Source organism: Antechinus flavipes, chromosome 1 (assembly GCF_016432865.1).
Source record: "Antechinus flavipes isolate AdamAnt ecotype Samford, QLD, Australia chromosome 1, AdamAnt_v2, whole genome shotgun sequence".
NCBI lineage: Eukaryota > Metazoa > Chordata > Mammalia > Dasyuromorphia > Dasyuridae > Antechinus > Antechinus flavipes.
In genome coordinates this window covers 316,653,777-316,666,926 of record NC_067398.1, presented here as the reverse complement: position 1 = coordinate 316,666,926, position 13,150 = coordinate 316,653,777, and the positions used below count along the sequence as shown (strand labels likewise).

Sequence of the window (13,150 nt, the reverse complement as noted above, 5' to 3'; positions counted from 1 at the left end):
ACTGAGGCAAATAGGGTTGAATGGCTTGCCCAGGGTCACAAGATAGTAAGTGTCAGAAGCTGGATTTGAACTCATGAAGAGGAATCTTCCTGAGTCCAGATCCGAAACAATATCCACTGAGTCACCTATCTGTCTATAGGCACACTTTACAGATAAACAGAACAGGAATAACAAATAAAGAAAATGGAGACATCACAGACCAATTTTTCTGGATAACCTAGTACGAAAAATGGAATGAATATAAGCCATTTTATATAGCCCATGTGAAGGTACAGAGATGAGAGAGAGAATTAATCCATTTAATGTTGAGAAAATTATTTCTTCCTCCAAAATCATCGTGATATACAATTACAGGAACTTGGAAAAAATTAAATACACTATCAAGAAGTCTAAATGAATGAACTAAACACAGTAAATATGAATTACTTTGGGAAGTCTTTGATTTATGATTGTTATGCTCTTTGAGGTCTATTTATGGCCTATTGGAAAGCTTAATTGATGTCAGAAAGTTATATAGATTCAAAAAAGTGGTCTTTAAGTCATAGATATAACCAAAAACAGACTCACCAATCTCACATATACACCATCTGTATTTAAGCTTCAACTTCAGCATAGAGCATCTTAAATATCCAGTACTCTGAATATCCAAGATCCAGAGAGCTTAAGCCCCCAAAGTAGACATCAGCACAAGAATCAAGATGACCTATGTTTATAATATCCCATCTAACAGCATAGGGAAAGGCAGATCCTAACCCTGGCACAAAGGCCTACTTCAAGAAGTATAATTGGAGAGATGAAGAAATAAGCTAGAATAAAGAATTATAATGGATTCAAAAATAGCTAAAAATCCAACTTAGAAGGAGAAAATAACTCCATAACAACTTCCAACAGAGATTTAATATGGAAAAAAAAGGATTTTCTATAAATATAAAATGAGTATCTGAAAGAAATAAAGCAAAAGATGTTTTAAAAATAAAATAAACACTGGAAGAAATTATTGTGAGAATAAAAAGCTAACAAAAGTGGCAAATGTTACCCAAATAATAGATCTTCTGAAATTTGAAATGGATTAAAAAGAAATTAACTATCTCATGAGATAGCAATAAATAATAGAATAAAATTAAAGGATTGTATTTTTTTAAAGTGTCATATCAAAGGCAGCAATTGATCTGAAAAACAATAATAGAGAGTTCATTAAGAATCACTGAATTTCTTAAAATCATGATTTTTTTAAAAAAGATTGAATACCGTACTTCAAGAAATCATAATTGAATAATTCCTAGGTCTATCAAAACCAAACCACATAGTGAAATTAGAAAGAATCTTCTTATTTTTTTCTTTAAAGAAAATCTAAAAGAAAAATGTCTAAGATGATCACTGTAAAAATCCAGAACTTCCTCATCAATGAAAAAATATTACAAGCAGACAGAAAGAATAAGTTCAAGCACCAAGGAACTAAACTCAGTATTAAATGAGACCTGGCAGCATCTACCTTAAATGAGAAAAGATCTTGGAGTACAATATTCCAAAAGACAAAAGAGATAAACTTGCAACCAAGAATAATATACCCTGAAAAGTTAAATATAATACTGAAGAGAGGAAAGGTAGCCTTTCATGGAATATAGGACTTTCGGGTATTCTTGCTGAAAAGATCAAAGAATTATAAGAACTCTAAAATGAAAGCACAGGTCTCAAGAAAAATTTAGAAAGGCAGATTCATTTGAGCAACTGAAAGGGGATATAAGATGATGAAGTGATAACATTCTTATAATGGTAGAAGAACTAAGTAGCCTTTCAAAACTTAATGCCTTTTAAAGATAATGAAGGAGTTAAATAAGCAAAGTGGAGAACCTAAAGATGAATTGGTTTTGTTCTGGTTTTAAGAAAGGGAAGAAAAAGGAAGATATCAGGACTATAAAGGGATATATAAGGAAGATAATAGATACATAAAGAAAAAAGAGAGGAAATTATATTATTTTTCATAATCAATATAGACAAAAAGAATATACAAAAATGGAAAAAAAGGTGAAGGTGCTTCAGAAAAAAGTAAAGTTCTTCTGGTTGAATATATTTATTTAACACATGCACATGTGTGAAAAGGACAAAAATACAGAAAATATCTGAAAATTAAAGAGGCTCTATCAATTGGAGAATTACTAAATAAATTGTGGTATATTAATATAATGAAATATGATGGTGCCATAAGAAATGATAAAAGAAAATATCAGAGAATCCTGCAAAGTATGAACTGAAGCAGAGTAAAGAAAGCAGCACCAAGAGAACAAAATCTAAAACAACATTAAAAAGAAAAAACAACAAACTTTGAAAGTAAAAACTCTGATCAAAGCAATAACCAGCTATGTCTCCAGAGGCTATATAATGAAGCATATTACCCACATTCTGACAGAAAGGTGAAAGCTTCAAAGTATGAATGGAGATAAACACTTTTGGCATGACAGAATTGATTTCTTTTGTTTGGGAATGCTTTACAAGTTTATTTTTTCCTCCATTTTTAACTGGAAAAGTTGATTGAAATAAGGAGAGGAAGAGTAACCATGATAATGTCACATGAAAATTATGAAAAATGAGAGACAATGAAACATTTTTAAGGTACGTTGAAGAAAACAAGAAAGAACAGACAGCAAGATCATTTTAAATATAATGTGTTAAATTCATCATATACTTTTAAAAATAGTAAGCAGTGTTGGAGAAGGGATTCATAGTTTTATACATATAAAGTTTTCTTTTATAACCTACTTTGTATGTGAGAGTGTTCATTTTGGGGGTGTTTAATTAAGTTCAGAATAAAAAAATAAATTAAAAAGAAACAATTTTTTTTATTATTGTAGCTTTTTATTTACAAAACATATACATGGGTAATTTTTCAACACTGACTCTTGGAAAACTGTTACAAATTTTTCCATCCTTCCCCCCACCCTTTCCCCTAGATGGCAGGTAATTCAATACACATTAGATATGTTAAAATATATGTTAAATCCAATATATGTATACATATTTATACAGTTATCTTTCTGTACAAGAAAAATCGGATCTAGAAAGAAAGGAAAAAACCTGAGAAGGAAAACAATGCAAACAAACAATAACAGAAAGAGTGAAAATGCTATGGTGTAGTCAACAGTCAGTTCCCACAGGCCTCTCTCTGGATGTAGATGTCTCTCTTCAATTCTGAACAACTGAAACTGATTTGAATCACCTCATTGTTGAAGAGTTCCACATCCATCAGAATTAATCATAGTATAGTCTTGTTGCCATGTATAACGATCTCCTGGTTCTATTCATTTCACTTAGCATCATCAGTTCACGTAAGTCTCTCCAGGCCTCTCTGAAATCATCCTACTGGTCATTTCTTATAGAACAATAATGTTCCATAACATTCATGTACCATAATTTATTCAGCCATTCTCCATCCATTCAGTTTCAAGTTTCTAACCACTAAAAAAAAGGGCTGCCACAAACATTTTTGCACATGTGAGTCCCTTTCCCGCCTTTAAGATCTCATTGGGATATAAGCCCAGTAGTAACACTGCTGGGTCAAGGATATGCACAGTTTGATAACTTTTTGAACATAGTTCCAAATTGCTCTTCATAATGGTTGAATTCATTCACAGTTCCACCAACAATGTATCAGTGTCTCAGATTTCTCACATCCTCTCCAACATTTTTATCATTATCTTTTCTTGTCATCAAGAAACAATTATATTGTTGAATATTATTTAATGTATTTCAACTTTTATTTACAATTAAACAACACAAAAATTAAGAATTCATCTGATCCAGAGAGGAATATATCTTTTATATTTTCTTACAGCACCAACTTAGAGAAATATAAAAATTACATTGGGCATAAAAAACTCAAAATCAAATGCAGAAAGGCAGAAATAGTAAATGCATTTCTTTCAGATCATGGTGCAAGAAAAATTACATGTAATAAAGGGCCAAAGAAAAAATAGATTAAAAATCAATTGAAAACTAATTAATCTAATCCAAAAATGGATGGGCAAAACAACAAATCATAGACACAATCAATAATTCATCCAAGAGAATGACAATAATAAGACAACATACCAAAATTTCAGTCAAAGTAATCCATAGGGGAAGTTCTATATCTCTAGATGCTTACTTGCATAAAATAGAGAAAAAGAAGATCAATGAATTAGGCATGAACTAAACAAGCTAGAAAAACAACATATTAAAAAACCTCAATTAAATACCAAATTTGAAATTCTGAAAATAAAAGGAGAGATTAATAAAATTGACAGTAAGAAAACTATTGAACTAATAAACAAAACCAAAAGTTGGTTTTATGAAAAAAACAACAAAATAAATAAACCTTTAGTTAATTTGATTAGAAAAAAGAAAGAAGAAAATCAAATTGTTAGTATCAAAAATGAAAAAGGTGAACTTTCCACCAATGAAGAGGAAATTAGAGCAATAATTAAGAGTTATTTGCCCAACTCTCTGCCAATAAATCTGATAATCTAAGTAAAATGGATGAATACTTACAAAAATATAGATTGCCCAGATTAACAGAGGAGGAAATAAATTACTTAAATAGTTCCCATTTAAGAAAAAAGAAACTGAACAAGTTATTAATCAAATCCCTAAGAAAAAATCTCCAGGGCCAGATGGATTTACATTTGAATTCTATCAAATAGTTAAAGAATAATTAATTCCAATGTTAGGCAAACTATTTGGGAAAATAGGGAAAGAAGGAGTCTGAACAATTCCTTTTATGAGACAGATATGGTGATGATACCTAAACCAGGTAGGGTCAAAACAGAGAAAGAAAATTACAAACAAATTTTCCTAATGAAATTAGGAAATTAGGAAAAATTAGCAAAAATCTTCAATAAAATATGAGCAAAAATATTACAGCAAGTTATCACCAGGATAATATATCATGACCAAGTAGGATTTATACCATGAATACAGGGTTGGTTCAATATTAGGAAAACTATTAGCATAATTGACTCTATCAATAACCAAACTAACAGAATTTATATGATTATTTCAATAGATTCAGAAAAAGCATTTGACAAAATCCAACACCCATTTCTATCAATAACATTAGAGAGTAATGGAATAAATGAAGTTTTACTTAAAATGATCAGTATCATCTATTTAAAACTATCAGCAAGCATCATATGTAATAAAAAGAAATCAGAACGATTCACATTACGATCAGGAGTGAAACAAAGGTGCCCACTATCACCATTATTCTTCAATATTGTATTAGAATTAGCAATTAGAGAAGAAAAAAACTAAAGGAATTAGAGTAGGTAATGGGGAAAGCTAAATTATTACTCTTTGCAGATGACATGATGGTTTATTTAGAGAATCCTAAAGAATCAACTAAAGGATGATTAGAAACAATTTTACAACTTTAGCAAAGTTGCAAGATACAAAATAAATCCACAAAATCATCAGCATTTTTATATATTACCAACAAAGTCCAGAAGCAAGAGATACAAAGAGAAATTCCATTTAAAATTACTATAGATAATATAAAATATTTCAGAGTCTACCTGCCAAAACAATGTCAGGAACTATATGAACACAATTACAAAACACTTTCCACACAAATAAAGTCAGATCTAATCAAGTGGAAGAATATCAAGTACTCTTGGGTAGGCTGAGCTAATATAATAAAAATAACAATTCTACCTAAATTAATCTACTTATTCAGTGCCATACCAATCAAACTCCCAAGAAATTATTTTACAGAGCTAGAAAAAATAATAACAAAGTTCATCTGGAAGAACAAAAGGTCAAAAATTTCAAGGGAATTAAAAAATGCAAATGAAGATGGTCTAGCTGTACCAGATCTAAAACTGTATTAGAAAGCACCAATCATCAAAACCATCTGGCATGGCTTAAAAAATAGAGTAGCCGATCAGTGGAATAGGTTAGGTTTACAAAACACAACAGTCAAGGACTATAGTACTCTAGTGTTTGATAAACTCAAAAGCCCCACCTTTGTCATTATTTGACAAAAATTGCTGGGAAACTGGAAATCAGGATAGCAGAAACCAGGCATTGACCCACACCTACACTGTATACCAAGATAAGGTCAAAATAGTTCATGATTTAGACATAAAAAGTGATACTATAAGCAAATTAGAAGAACAAAGGATAGTCTGCCTCTCGGATCAGTGGCAAAGGAAGGAATTTGTAGCCAAAAAAGAACTATATTACATTATGGAATGCAAAATGAATAATTTTGATTATATTAAGTTAAAAAGTTTTTGTACAAACAAAATCAAGGCAGACAATATTATAAGGGAAGCAGTAAACTGGGGGGAAATTTTACATCCAACATTTCTGATAAAAGCCTCATTTCCAAAATATATAGAGAACTGACTCAAATTTTAAGAATACAAGCCATTCTCCAGTTGATAAATGGTCAAAGGATATGAACATATAATTTTCAGATGAAGAAACTAAAACCATTTCTAGTTAAATGAAGAAAGTGCTCTAAATCACTATTGATAAGAGAAATACAAAATAAAACAACTCTGAAGTATCATTACCCATGTCTCAGATTGCCTAAATTGACAGGAAAAGATAATGATGAGAATATGGCCAAACAATTTATTATTTGCTTTACTGAAGTCATTCATATTATCTAATTAACCATTAACTAGAAAAGATACTCAGATCAATTTCTAACTTTAAACATAGAGCTAACACACATCAGCACACATAATATGATACTCACTCTGTAATACTTCTGATATCATCAGCAAAGGTACCAATACTGACTCCACTTAACCAGAACCAACTCCACTACATCTTTCAATCATTTGCACATTATAGTTTTTGGTACAGATCTATAATTAATTGGTGGAGGAAGTTAGTAGTGAGGAAATTCATTCATTCAATACATATGGGCAACTTACAGTCTTAGGAAGATGCCATAAGCATGAAATTAAAAGATTTACCCAAGAAGAAACAATTGGTATGTGTCAGATTCAGGTCTTTAATCCATATCATCCTAACAGAAGTTAATTCTCCACCCACCATGCTAATCTGCTGTTAATTTGCATGATTAAATATTAAAGAGAAATTGAAAATTCAATGAAGAGTAAACGCATAATCTATCTAGGCCCCTTCTTATTCTAGGTGACTCTTGTCCTTATCTTCCTGTGAATTCTTGGTCTCAACATAACAAGGGAAGAAGTATGTGGACAAAGGGATCACCTTTATTGGCATTTATGAATATGAGTGGAGTATACAACTGTCAGTTGATTATTTTTCATTTTCACCACATAGGATCATAGAGTTACCTGAGACATCATTAAACCCAACACCCTCACTTTACAGGTGAGGAATACAAGATCCTGAGTTAGTGAGTTCTCAGATCCTGACTCCAAATTCATCATTTTTTCCACTATGGCACATCCCAAGCCCACCTTTTCTCCTCTATTGTATCTCTGAATACATTCTTCTCTTACATTATTTTTGATTGGTAGCATATTGTAGCCTATTCATGTCCAATAAGTACTCCTCTCTTATCTTTTGGAGGATCCCCAACTTTATTTCTTCTAAGGCTGTGATATCCTATAACTGTGTCAGCCATAACAACATCACCAGAAGAATACTATTGTTTAGAAAAGGAGGACTTTCTATTTCAGAAAAATACATACATATAGATAGATACAGAAATACATAGATATATAGATACTGTGCAAGATACCACACAATTTCTCAAAAGCAACCCAGCTGACTGTTCTCCTCTTCTTGTTAATTCTGTGGTTATGAGCTCATAGTATATCTGTTGTGTTTGTCTAAGATTTATGAACATATGAGCCAACTCCACCCATTCACTTGAATATTATAGTCTCAACAACACTCATTCTTGAGCTATTTGACTTTAACAGTGTCCATTTAGTTAGGCTATAGAATATCTTGAGTGATTATGAATTCATTTGGGATATTCAAAAATGATCCAGGAATTGATGCAATCCAGATGATGTTACATGCAAATAAGAGCATATGGAAGACCTCTCCATCTTTAAAGAATTCTTCAGTTTGAACACTACACTAGATATTCTCCAAGATGATGGCATATACCTTTGGGAAAGTGCAAAAGCACAGATCTCCTTGTTCTATATCTCCTTATATATTAAAAATGTCATTTACAGAAGTAAAAGTGAAAGAGTACATATCTCTTCTTGATTTGAAAATGTTCCTTATCACAATAGTTTGATGAAACTTAGCACTTATTTCTTTTCATCAACTCAAACCTTTTATGAGTTTCTCAACAATTCCCCTCCTCAATCCCCACATGGCCCTTGTGGAACAACATAATAATAGCATCTTCGTTCACAAGTAAATTACTTTGGATGGACTAACCAAAATGTTAGTCATCCACAAAGATCTGGGGCAGAATTGAGTAATAAAATGCAGAATGTTCTAATTCTAAAATGTTAAGTACACCTAATTGGCAGTTTTTCATTCTATTTAATAATCACATTCCACTCCTTAATCTCCTTTCTGGACAGATATAATTCTAATTCTAATGAGAAGCAAGATGCTTAGCACTCAGAAAAAGCACAATTTGATACAGAATATTCTCTATTCCAAAATAAAACATCCTTCCTCTTTAGTTATAGATATGATTTAAGAATTTCATGGGCTTAAAGGTCTTCAACTACAATTTCCTTTTCTTACAAATAATATGAGAGTGAGTACCAAACAGGTTAAATTGCTTGCCCAAAGTCAAACAAATTGACCCTGAACACTGAAAATATTCAAATGTGTTCTTTTAAATCTCAAGAAGATAAAAACAACCCATATCACATTCATTAGAAAGTCAAAAGGTATCTCTGCTGAATTAATATGTTTAAACACAAATAGAATTCCCTTCTCTTTATCAATTTTGCAGTTAAAATCAATTCCACATTATTCTTGATATTTCACATAATTTTCTTGATAAATAAGGATTGTTACTCTGCTCTTGTAACACAAAGTTTAATAATGATGACAAATTAACAATACACATATTGCTCATACATGTTCTCTAAATACAACTCATACATTCCTATATATTTCATATTGCACACTGAACTTTGGAACTTCTCATTCATTTATAGATGGGTTTGGGGACAATATGTTCAATTCTATAATCAAAAAAAGACAGAATGGTAACAGGTGCAATGGGTAAAAAGCTATCCTTGAAATTAGGATAACTTCAGTTCAAATCTTGTCTCCAATATCTACTAACTATGGGCCCAGGAACAAATCAAAATTCTTAGTACCTACAAGTTCTAACACTATAAATTTCAGATCAATAGTACATCTGCATTGGAGAAAAGATTTTCCAAACTGAAAGCCCTCAGTAAAATCAGAACTCTAGACATTAGACATTAGACATGCTACTTTTACTAAGCTAACTTTTATTTCATTATTTTATTTTACCTTTATTAAAATATCTTTTATATAAAGATTTAAGTAACATTATTAAGATCTGTCATAGACAACTCTTTCATCATTTACATTGATTCTCTATCAAAATATGTTTGTGTATTCTGATTAGTAATAGGAAAATACAGCACATATTTTATATTTTAATAATTCTACAAAATTGAAAAGAAACAGCCTAATAGGAGAATGTTCAATAAAGAAACTAAAATTTTATAAAGATTATAGAAAGAGGAATAAAAATGTAAAAAGTCTAGTTTTTATTCATCAAAGCAAATAAGTAAGTCTTTTCTACTCTTCATAGTTATTTCTATCATCTTAAATCTGCTCTTTTGATCATTTTCCATAGTACTAATAGAATTTTAATATTATATTTATCCTTAATGATGATCCAAAAGTACATAAATATTGTTAAATTGCTATGCTTATTTTTAAGTTTTCATTTAAATATTTGTAAAAGTAGTAAACTATTTTACAAATATGTAAAATCATATCATAAGAATTTAATTTTTAGTAGTTCTATTATTTTTTAATTCTGACAGTTATACTGATGTGATACACAGTACTTTTTCATCTGTATAAAAGGACAAAATTGCCTTGATTCACAATATCTCCCAATATTTCATTTTCTCAACACACTTATTTCAGCAAAGAATAGTGAAATGTTTTCCAGATAATATGAGTCACATGAAAGAAGCCTAACTAGTAGTTAGTTTCTATATTATGGTATTGCTCTCCCAAAACCTATCAAGCTTTCATTCAATCACATTTCCATAAAAAAAATTCCAAAAAAAATCACATTTCCATTCAAGAAAAATATTTAACAAAAGTAAAATATAACTGTTTTAAGTGCTTACCTAATCTCTACAATTTACTACAATCATATAGTACTGGAGGGAAGAAGCTAGATTGCATAAATCTATACATTCCTTCAACCTATTATAATTCTATTTATGTAAAAGCATAGATTTAATATAAAACCTAAATATCCTCATTTCACAGATGAAAAAAAAATTCAAGTCCAGAGAAATTGAGTGATTTGTATAGTCATAAAGGAAGGGAATGATATAACTAAGATATAAGCCCAAACCCTTAATTCCAAATTCAATATTCTTTCCACTGGATTCCAAGACCTTCCAATGTGATGTTCTCCCATCAAAAAAGCCAAAGAAGCCAATCTATGAGCAAAGCAGAATTGTAGTAGCTCAAAAGAAAAATGAAATGTACAAATTTAAAGACATCTCCATCCCAAATGTTTACATGTCCATTGTATATATAGCCTTCTAAGTTCATATTAGTCAGATAAGTGATAGTCAGACACATAGTGTGTGATGTCATTTTGGTCCTTTTAGAATATGAAGAACCACAACCAACCAATTTTTCCACTGGAATTTGTTTTTTTCCATACTAGGTACTCAATGAATTGTCAATGAATTAATCATTTTATTCTTACAAAAAAAGATTAGTTTGCAGAAATGCTACAAGTATCTTTCAAACATTAAGTATTAACTTATCTAACCCTTTCTCCTCTCACCCCAAAAATACCTACTAGAATAGTTCTGAGAAAATGAATAAGCTAAGAGAAATGAAATATATGTTCATTTTTGAAAACTACCCCAAACTCACTAATGTTATGCTCTACCAGATAAGATAGTCTTAAATAGTGGAAAATCAAAGAAAGGGTATCTCTTGACAAATGGTAGAGACAGTAAAATGTATTGACTTTTTTGTTGCAACTACAAAAAAGATACATTAATTAAAGATCTACTGTAATTTTTTGCAAAAACAACTGGGGTCAAATAAAAAATATGGATTTGAAATATTTTTCTTCTAGTTGTCTCACTCTTGTTGAACTTTATTTAACAAATTGCCTTTCATTTCTATTAAAACACATACATACATGCTACATACATACTATAATTTGAGAATACCATTGGAAAACGGTGTTCATTTAGGAGGTATTTGATATGTGTACACATATGAGCGTGTATTTACATACATATATCTTATATTATTTTAGTCTATTAAAACCCATACATGTTATGTATACATGTAGTAATGTGTATGTACTTTAACAGGTTAAGTATACATTTATAGTGTTATATGTTTAATGGACACATAAATTGTCCATTGTTCTCAAAAAGAACAAATGATATCTAATATTTTGACTGGCAAAGGAATTGGATTTCACTGATGCAGAGCTGTGAAAAGTCATCAGCACCAATCTCTCCTCCAGAGTTATCTTACCTCCAGTGGCAAGACAGAGTAAATAAGTACATACATAATATGTATGTGATAGATATGTGTTACATATATTCCTGTGTGCAAATATCAAAGACTACTAAATGAACATAATTTTGTAATTGACTTAAAGCTTTCTATTTTGCTTTCTATTTAAACACATATAAAATTGAAAATAGAAGTTATAAGAGTATTTCATCACCACATTCTTAATACATCAACACATTTCAGAAGCTCCAAATGGGCAGAGGTTTATCAACTTGATTTATACTCTCTTAAAAACGTCCTGTTTATCTGACATGTGTTCCACAAACAGTGGGTTAAAGGGAACCAGTTATCACCACTTAGTTTTTTGATTGCTATAATCAACCTTTAACCATTTTCACTAACTACTAGAAAAGGAAGGAACCAAACATCTAAGCCAGAGATGAAACACAAGTAGGGCAGGCTTTGGTACAAATGACAATTGTAATTTTTACTATTATGTCAGAGGTATTAACTGATTCATTTCTATCTCTTCCCTCCTCAGTGTTACTAAAAAGAACTAAACTATCCAATAACAAAAGCAGAACTAAAAACAAGAGAAAAGGATTAGGGAGAAATGCCCATCCCAACACTTTCCTCTACACCAAAGGAGAAGGAAAGAGAAGAAATAGGGCCTGATAATAGCAACATTCAATATTTTAGCAAACTAGTCACTGAGTTATACTAATATAGAGGGAAAAAGAAAAGAAAATGGGGCACTTTTAAGAGATTTGGAATGTACTGATCATCTCAAAAGGCCTTCTAAAGTCTAAGGAAGTAAGTAAAATTAGTTAATCAAAATCATTTATATGTAAAATATTTATCTTAATAAAATTTTTGCTATAATACAAATGCTTTTTATATACAATATGTATTCTGATACATTTGAGCTCCCCTTATAATCAGTGTATGCAGTATATTTGTAAATAATCATTTTAATTTATAAATTTGTATAATCATTTTGTAATTTATAATTATATTGTTTTATAAGTATGTAACTTATCAATGATTTTATCTTTGCTGTATTTATGTTATAAGCATGATTGATTTTATGCTTGAAATGACAACATTGCTTCTATGTGAAAATAAAGGGTGTTTTATAGAAATCCACTTTCCAGAGAGGTTTTCAGAAACATTGCGGTAAAGAGCAGAGATTTAAAATTGAGAGCTTGGATTTCCTATATTAAAAAGGTTAGAAATGGATAAATACATATCCTCCAACTTGTAGCCAAGTCCAGAATTATTACTACAGAACAGGATATGGACCTGGAGTTAGTGAAAGTATTAGGAGAAAAGCCCTTGCAGGTCCTTCTATGAAAGATTTGAGAGAGGCTTGCCATCTGGAGAGGAATCATCGTTATACCAGGTAGGAACCAGAGATAGAGGCAAGGATAAAGTAAAAGGATTTGTTTAGAAAGTTTATTCTAGCATGAAGAAAGCT

At 30.5% G+C, this 13,150-nt stretch overlaps 1 protein-coding gene across 2 annotated transcripts in view; it reads right to left on the bottom strand.

The window, feature by feature from the left end:
- FRMD3 (FERM domain containing 3) overlaps nt 1-13,150 on the bottom strand; it is a 299,096-nt gene that overhangs the window by 92,666 nt on the left and 193,280 nt on the right. The gene's annotated exons all lie outside the window — the stretch shown is intronic.